This window comes from Symphalangus syndactylus, chromosome 1, assembly GCF_028878055.3.
Source record: "Symphalangus syndactylus isolate Jambi chromosome 1, NHGRI_mSymSyn1-v2.1_pri, whole genome shotgun sequence".
In the NCBI taxonomy this organism is placed as follows: Eukaryota; Metazoa; Chordata; class Mammalia; order Primates; family Hylobatidae; genus Symphalangus; species Symphalangus syndactylus.
In genome coordinates this window covers 78,631,917-78,641,123 of record NC_072423.2, presented here as the reverse complement: position 1 = coordinate 78,641,123, position 9,207 = coordinate 78,631,917, and the positions used below count along the sequence as shown (strand labels likewise).

General features: G+C 53.8%; 1 long non-coding RNA gene across 2 annotated transcripts; it reads right to left on the bottom strand.

Moving 5' to 3' along the window:
* Positions 1-274: 274 nt before the first annotated feature.
* On the bottom strand, positions 275-5,381 carry LOC129460735 (uncharacterized). 2 transcript variants are annotated; one of them, XR_010121408.1, is made up of 5 exons: positions 3,896-5,381; positions 3,156-3,284; positions 2,149-2,418; positions 1,162-1,274; positions 275-578 (listed from the first exon to the last, which is right to left on the bottom strand). It is a non-coding gene; the product is annotated as an uncharacterized lncRNA (long non-coding RNA). The 2 variants fall into 2 exon arrangements; XR_008650297.2 differs by having other exon boundaries at positions 3,156-5,381.
* Positions 5,382-9,207: the final 3,826 nt, after the last annotated feature.

Sequence of the window (9,207 nt, the reverse complement as noted above, 5' to 3'; positions counted from 1 at the left end):
CAATTCCCAGAAGCCAGCCTGGGGTCTCCTAGGACAAGCATGTGGGCACCTACTGGCTGCAGTTCCCCCTTTCCTTCCCTGGACTCTCAGGAAGAAACAAGTTCTGGATTCAGCTGAACTGAGTTCAAGTTCAGGCTCTGTGACTCACTGGCTGTGTAATTTTGGGTAAGTCACTTGCTGTCCTTGAGTCCCATATTGTCCTTGGTAAAATGGATATGTAGAGTTATTATTAGGTTTGGAAGGCAAGGTGAGGGTTAAAAAAAGACAGAGACAGTTGGCAGATTCAACAGCAACATCTTTATTGACAGCAAAACCCTGCGGAGGGGTAAACCAGCTTAGTGCTAGGGCCAACTGCCACTCACAGGCTGGGGTAATCATGGGACTGGGAGGGAGGGTTCAGGGTGGTAGAGCTTGCTGCCCAGCAGGATATGGCAAGGATGTCTATGCAGTCAGGCTGTTGGGCCTTTGCCCGGGAGGGTGCGACAAGGATGTTTCTGCAGTCACGTGGTCAGGAAGGATGTTTCTCATGGCCCGAGTTCCCATGGAACGTTCCACTCTGACCAGCGTCTGCAAAATGGCTGGAGGTTTACAAAATGGTACAGGTTAGACTAACAGTAACACCTCCCAGGTAGACAGTTCTTCAAAGTAAACTTCCCTTGAGCATCTACCCTGTACCAGACATGGTGCTAGGACCCAGGCCACAGGAGGAACAGGACAGATGAGGCCCCTGCTATGCTGGTGCTCATGTCTGATGAAGGAAGCTAACAGGTCGTAAGACCAGGTCAGATGGTGGTGGTAATCAAAGACATTACAAAAGTGAGATGAGTCAGAAAGAAACCAAAGGAGCTGTTACAAACACAGTGACAGGTGGAGACCCCTCCAAAAGGTGACTTTTGAGCAGAAACCTGAGAAATGTGGAGGGGGCTATGGAGAAGGACCAGCCCCTGAAGCCATCCTAGGATTAAAGACCCAGCACCAGGAGGGCAATGCAATGGTCTGACCTATGCATCCTTCATGATTCTGTCCTCAGTGATGCACAAACAGAAACATGGAGCAATTTCACGCAGGGTCCATGGAGGAAGCAGGAAGCAGCCGCACTGCATAGCTAAGGTGGGGATAAAATCTGGCCCAACAGTAAAGCTAGAAGCAGGTGCTGCTTACCACCCACCGCAATGCAGGTCATGAAGCATAACCAGCTGCTAAGGCATGTCCAGGGCCGGACCAGCTGGCTGGGCTGCCAACATCTTAGTAGAGATCCCAGGAGATCAGATGAGCTGGTTGGGGGGAGAAAAAAAAAAAACAGGAAACCTTCAGAAAATTCCAGAGGACCCATGACACTTAACATCAACTTCCCCCAAGTGGGATCTGTTTGTCATTGCTGGTTCTAAAGAGTTGGTCCCACCACCCCCACCTGCCCATTGCCTAACCAGGGGAACACTCAGGGTGGGGTCCACAGAAACAATCCCTGTGGAAGGGAAAAGGGTGTTTCTCATCCAAAACCAAGGGAGGAGACCCACAAAACACCACTCATAATGAGCAGAGGGGCCTGCAGGGAGAGACAGGATTCTGCTGCTCATTTGGGTATCTGCTTACCAGTAGGAAAGGGACAGGATAGAGGGGCTAAGTGGACTCTAGGCTGTGGGGCTAGGGGAGCTGGTGCTGACTGACTGTTGGAGTGAGCCACAATAGGAGGCTTAGAACCCCTCCCTGCAGCCTCTCCAGTCTAATAAGGGGATGGTAATGTGGTCAGTGGGGGCATCCGGATGCAGTCAAAGGGCACAGGGAGTGATGTCTCCTCTGGCCTCCTCTTTCAGCTGCAGATTCTCCGAGTTACTGGAACAGCTTCTCCATGACCCCACCAGCCTGGAGGGTGGTGACAGCTCCCAGATGATGCTAACCCCAGGGCCCTGCACCATCTCTCCTGGTTCCCCTTGGCCCTGCCCACACCTTTGTAAACAGCTTTTTCTTAATGACCCTTCAGCCACTTCGAGGTCGCTGCCAGCACCTGACTGCCGCATTCCCCAAAGGGACCAGGCTCCTCAGCACAGGAGCTGAGATTTCTACAGGCACAGAGAAAACACTGTCCCAACTGTTGGAATGGAGTCGGGAGTGGAAAAAAGAATGTTTGTTCTCAATGCTTACACTTACCAATTGTTTCATTTAATCACATGAAGGCTGTGTGGCGTTTTGAAGTAGAATTAGTAATCTACATAATTACAAATTATGTTCTTAAAAGAAGCTGCTCAGTGCAGTGCCTGACACAAGGTGGAACTCCACGATGAGTTGGGTAAGAAGGCAGGGTGCCATGGTTACAGACAAGGACTCCAGGTACAGACTGCTTGCTTCAAACCTGGACCAATGGTGTGAATTTGGGCAATTCTCCGTATTGCTCTTTGCCCCAGTTTTTTCATCTAACAACTAGAAGTAAAAGCAAGGTTACTGTGAAAATTAAATGAATTACAGTAAGCAGAGTGCCTACAACAACACCCCCAGGCACACGGCCAGCACTGGGCATGTTTTTCATTATACTCTTAATGAGGTAAGAGTGAGAACACAGGCGCCAGCCATGAGCCTGGGGTTTCTCTGGCACAGGCATCAGAGACCCTGTTTTAACATCCTCCATTCATTCATTTGACCCTGATAAGGGAGGAGTCTCGTGGGATAGGAACAAGCATCCACCTTGGGGCCACCCATGGTCAAAGCTGAACTCCACCACTGTTCAGCTGGGTGACTTTGGGCAAGTGACTTTCCTTCTCTGATCCTCATGTTCCTTTTTGATAAAAACAGCACAATGGCAGGCCTATGGGGATTTAGGGAGCTGACAGAAAAATGTGTGTCTTAGTTTGAATTTCCTGGAAGTAGATCCTGAGACAAAGATTCAAATACAAAAATTCTATTTGGACATGACTCTAGGATAGTAATTTTACTGTCAGTTCTTCCTTAGGGTGCGAATCCCAGGAAACACCAGTAGAGGAGTGGGAAACTGAGACAGGAAAGGAATGCAGCAGTTAAAGGGACCTTCATCAAGAAAGTTTCCCCTGTGGCAGCCAGGACTCAGCCCTGCCAGGTATCTCTGAGAGACAGCACAGAACAGGTGTCTCAGAGTCATCCCACCCAGAGCAAGGGAGCTGGGGTATTTATCCACCGACACCCACCAGTCACTCCTCAGGGCTCCTTCCAAGGACATGATTCCTCCAGAATGTCCTGCCTGAGCTGCAAGGGTCAGACCCGGGGTTGAGGGCTGGGCCCCTGACAGCACCTCCAGCAATGAGCAGGAACACAGCCTGGTGTGGAGAGTTTCAGTCAGTGACTCCAACACATACACACACTCACACAGCACTTTCCAACCCAACAAAGTGTGTATGTACATATACATGCATACAAGACTGTTACCCACTTTGATCCTGGTGACTCCATGGGATATACAATAAGGCGGGAATCAGAGGGAAGAGCAGAATTAAGGGGAGTGAAAGTCTTAAGAACAAAATGCAAATTTAGGCAGAAAATCAAGGGGGAAGAGGAGTGGTCTGGACACCAAATGCCTGCTGGGTGGGCCCTGCTCTACATACACTGTCACTAATTCTCCAAGAAGCCTCACGAGTAGAAGAAATTCCTCTCACTTTACAGATGACAGAAATGTAGTTCAGAAAACTGATTTTACTAATGTCTCAGCAAGCTAGTGAGTGATAGATATGGACTCCCAGATCTTTCTGTCCACAAAGCCTACAAATTCTCCCTTGTTAGGCAGGCTGCATACCAGGCCCTGCTTCTGGGCTCTGCTCCTTTTCCTGCTAGGCAATCATGGCAGAATTGACAAAAACATTTTCCCCCTTCACCACCTGGAGCAGAGCCAATGAGAGGGGCTGGGGAACAGGCCATGAGGCCCTGCACCCACCATTCAATGTGTTCAGGATTATGGTCCCTCAGAACTCTTGCACCACGTGGTGGCATCACTCATGGTGTCTGGGTGTCTTCTGAGGTTGCATAGGATCCAGTAGAGGCCACTGGCTGTGCTGTCATATCCTAAGAGGCAGCCACACAGGCTTGGGTCTCTTGGCTGCTTCAGCACCAGAGGTTGGACAGTGCTCATGCAGTGAGGCCCTCGGGAGAATGGGAGGAGGGAAAGGAAGGGCAGAATGGAGTGATGTAATGTCCATCCACCATGTCCCTGGATGGAGAGACCTACACCGGGACCACCACTGGTACTCATGAAGATGCCAGCCTCCATTTATATGTCCTCATCTGACGACTCCTTCCCATTTTCATCCTGGAGACAAGACCTCTGAACACACTAGCTCTGAGGGCACCTGATTGTAACCTGAGACAGTCCTTGAAGACTGACAGGATCCCTCCCTTGCCATCTCCAGACCTGCCCCACAAGCTCCCTCCCTGGTCTCCTGGCTCTTGTTCACTCCTTCCAGGCAGCCTTCTACAGTCATCTCTAAAACATATCTGACTGTCCCTCCTTTATCCAGCACCTTCCATGGCTTCCCAGAGCCTTCCAGATCAAGTTCAAGTTCTTTGATCAGACACTTAACCTCAAGCTCCATTCTACCTCCTGAATTAAGATCCTGGAGAAGCCACCTTGCCCAGCACAAGTGCATCACTGAAGTCCTAAGTCTTGAACGTGGCCTTGGCCTTGAGGAAGTCATCAACACCCTGGCTAGTAAGGGTGCAGTGCTGCTGCAGGATGATGGTGTCTAAAATTGTGCACCAGGTCACAGGCCCTGCAGAAGCATCACCCCTCAGGAATGGCTAGTACAGGAAGTCCATGCACAGGCAGATCTGCTGGTGCTGTTACACTATAAGGGCACTGAGCTCCAAGATGGTGGCAATACATTCCCTGGGATTCCTGCAGGGTGAGGCTGGGGAGAGGAAGCAGCTCCATAACACATATGAAACCCTGGAAGCACTTCCCAGCCAGAATCTCAGGACCACATTACACCCAGAAACGGGTGCCCTCTGAGTACACTTGTCTCTCTGTTTCCCACTCTGAGCTCCCTCCTGGCCCCACATGCCCCAGCCTGGCCCAGAGCTTGGAGCCCAGTAGGTGCTCAGTCCATGGTGTTGACTGCTCCCTGGGCCAGGAGAGCGCTTGGTGGCTCTGGGACTCCTCCTGTGGAACCCCTGCCTCTGCCTCGGGACCTCTCTATTCCCATGGGAAGCCCCCATGGCTCTGGATTGCCCCACCTGCCCTGGGATCCTCCAGCCCCATAGGCCTTACTTGATGCCTTAGCCCTCCCAGAACATGACATGTTTCTCAGAATGTGGCTGATGTCCAGGGCCATCTGTGGAGGTTTGCTGGGGACCTCTTGCTGATTCCCTTTATGGTCTGCAGGGCAGGGCCAAGAGGAGAAACCAGCCCAACCTCAGAACGGACAAAAGGCTCACCGCCACAACGGCAACCACCAAACAGTCAGCAGTGCTTCTGGAAGGAAAGGAGGTTTCATTCTGCAGAAAGCTCCTTGTTTGGCTTCTTTCTGAAGCCAGGGAGGGGTACTAAGCCCAGCTTATCTGCGGTGCCTACGTTACCATCTGTGACTAGGATGTGCAATGGGCCCCTGCTCCCACTGCAGGGTTGACGTTCCCTCCAGCTGGAGACCTGGGCTCCTGACACCGCCTGGCCTGTTTGTCCTGCTCTGGATGAGGGTGGAAAGGCTGTACCTGGTATTTTCCCACGTCCTTGCCTTCCACCTTCTAGACATCCAGCAGGAGTGACCATGCCCTTCACCACACCTGAAAGGGGACTCCCTTTTAGAGCAGCAGAGATATCTACAGATGGAAGAATGCTCTGGTGAGACAGGCCACAGGGGTCCCCAGGGAGGATCGGGGGCCGAAGGATTGTGGAGGTTTCCAGGCTTGGGCTCTGTGGGAACTCTGATCTGGAGCTATTTTTTCATTTAGGTCACCAAGAGACAACCCCTAACCCCTGAGCAAGGCATGGTCCAAGCTCTGGCGTGAGATTCTCTTCCAGCAATGCAATGCCGGCAGGGACAGGTACAAAAGCCTGCTGTCCCCCAGGTAAGGACAGTGTGTTACCCACCCTCTGAGAGGCAGGTGGTGCCTAGCCACAGCACTGGGTGCCTGTACCACTGGCTCTGCAGACACCGGTCATGGAGGTCCCATGGAGGTCCTCCCCTCTCCACATTACCTTCTTGCTGCTCCTAGATTTCTTCTAGTCATTAAGCACTTTGAGCCACTTTTCTGTGCATTGGATCTGGCATTTTTGCTCTCAGATGAAACACGACAAAGTAAGCTGAGCCACCAGGATTCCTGGAGGGAACTTTGGATGCTGGGTCTTGGGCTCCAGGGCACTGATGGGACTGAACCAGAAGGAGCCAGGGGAAGATAAACACTGGGGCTCAGGCCCTATGACCCAATGGCCATTTGTGGCCTGTCCTCATGGCCCCAAGACACCCTGTCCTCAGGCCACAGACACCAATGGGCTTTGGTCAGGTCCCAGCCTCCCAGTAGTGTCCTGGCACTAGTGGGTGCTGACTCCTGAGCCACAATCGCAGTTCTGGGTTTTGGGTTTATTAAAACCACCCCAGGGACAGAGTTCTGGGGCCAGGTTTGGGAGGAACCAAGGCGCCTCCCAGGGATGGTGTGTCACTCCTACTTGCCATGAAATGTGCACACAGGCTGTCTCCCTGCTCGTCCCATCCTACTGGACAGAATGGAGGAAGTCAGGGAACAGGCAGAGTGGACATCTGGGGTACAGGGAGAGGCAGGTGCATGTTGGGAGGTCAGGCCCTGTGAGGGCTGCAGGGGCGTCAGGTGGAGTGGACTCCAGGTGCAACCTCAGTGCTCTGGGCAGGTCTCAGGACAGGCTCCCTGGACCCCAGCTGGGTGATGTGGTCACTCGCTGGGGGACTGCTGTCAGGCCCCAGACACCCACCCTGGGAAGCACCGTCCCATCCCAGGACTGGACTTTTGGAGTCCTGAGACAGGACAGCGCTGCCCAGTCCTGACAGACTGGGAGGACCTATTAAGTCCTCCATCTCTAGACCAGCCTCACACACAGCAGGGACAGTCTCCTACCTTTACCTTCAGGGCACTGACTGACCCATCTCACCCTAAGGCAACCAAGGCAGAGCTGAGGACCTGTGCCAGGCTGGGAGCCAGTCCCCTCCCTAAGTGGGCCTGAGGGAAGCGCTATCTGTGTCTCAATCCGCCGCAAGTTGCAGCCCAGGAGACGTATAGGGAAGGGAGAATGGGGCCTCCCTGCTGGCTGACCCTGGAAAAGTGGGACCTGGGAGGAGAGGGAGCGCAGGGCTGGCAGGGGATGCTCCAGGCCCATGGAGAGCTCGGGCTGCACCAAGGGGCTGCCCCTCCTGGGCTGGAAGCTGTGCCCTCTGCAGGATCTGAGGAAGTCCAGTCCTGAGATGGGACAGTGCTACCCAGGGTGGGTGGCCAGGGCCTGACAGCAGTTCCCCAGTGAGTGACCACATCACCCGGCCAGGGTCCAGGGAGCCTGGGACAAGACCCACCCTGCGCACTGAGGGTGCACCTGGAGCCCACCCCACCTGATGCCCCCACAGCCCTCACAGGGTCTGACCTCCCAGCATGCACCTGCCTCTCCCTGCACCCCAGCTGCCCACCCTGCCTGTTCCCTGGCCTCCTCCATCCTGTGTAGCCCATAGACTGTGACCATATCTCCAGCCACTCTGGCCCTTCTTTTACCTTTGTCCTGTCAGAATCTCTGAGCAAGATCTCCCAGGTCCATCCAAACACCTGCTTTGTCCACTTTTGACTGGGCCGTTGAACACCACTGGGCCATCCCAGCTGTCCACAGGGCCCTTGATAACATGCATTTCCCCTGACATCTCCCAGCAGTGCTCAGCAGCCCCCACTGACCAGGTCCCTGCTGACCAGATCCCGCACATCAGATCCTCCCTGACCACACCCTCACTGATTAGACCCCCATAACCAGGCCTCACTAACTAGATTCCCACTGCCAGGCCCACAATGACCAGGACTCCACTGACGAGGACCTTACTGACAAGGCCTCACTCCCAAGGCCTCACTGACCAGGTCCTTACTGACAAGGCCTCACTGACCAGGTTCCACCGATCATGACCCCGCTGCCTGACCCCACAGATGAAGCCCCACTGACCAGGCCTCCAGGGAATAGGCTGCCAGTGACCAGGCCCCTAATAACCAGGCCGGAGGTGACAAGATGCCCCTAACCGGGACCCTAGTGAGTACGCCCCACTGAACATGCACGTACCGCTCAGGTCCCCGTTGACCAGGTCACCCCGTAGACCAGTGCTACAAAAGCCACCACTAATCAAGTCCTCTCTGACCAGGCCCCCACTGATTAGGTTCCACGGACCAGCCTGCCCTGAGCAGGGCCCCACTGACAAGGGCCTCTGCTGACTAGGTCCCATGTGGCCAGGCCGCCACTAAATAGCACCCCTTGACCTGGTCACCAGCAACCCAGCCCAATCTGACAAGGCCACCACTAAGCCCCAGCTGACAAGGTCTCCACTGACCAAGTCCCACAGCCGAGATTGGCATTGACCAGACACCAGACATTTGTCTGCCACTAGGAACCCACTCACCAAGACCTGCACTGCTAGATCCCTCTAATGAGACCCTCTCTAAGGAGACCCCTGCTGACCACCCCCCACTAAATAGGCCTTACTGACCAAGTCCCAACTGACTAGGTCCACTGAGCAGGCCCACACTGATCAGGCCCCTCCTAACCATATCAGAAGGCCAAGCAGCAATGAGATGTTTCATATGGCAGGAGTAGGAGCAAGACAGAGAGAGGAAAGAGGTGCCACATCCTGTTAGACAACCAGATCACATGAGAACTCACGATCAGGAGATCAGCATCAAGAAGACTAACCAATGGTGAAGGATCCTCCACTCACACCACCGCCTACTGTTTCCAGGCAGAAGTCTCCTGCAGAGGCAGAACCTCTTAGGAAATGTCCACTATGGCAGTGCAGAAGGAAAATATAGGCTTTGAGCCCCCACACAGGAGGCCACCATCTGCCAGACTCCAGATTTGTAAGCCCACCAACAGCTCACACCCTCAGTATGGAAAAGCTACAGGCACTTAACACCAACCCAGCCCATGAGAGCAGCCATGGGGGCTAGACCCTGCAAAGCCACAGGTGCACTGCCCTAGTAGAGGTTTCCCATGAGCCTCTGCCTCTGCAGCAGGTTACTCCCACCCTCCCACCACCCTACTGATGA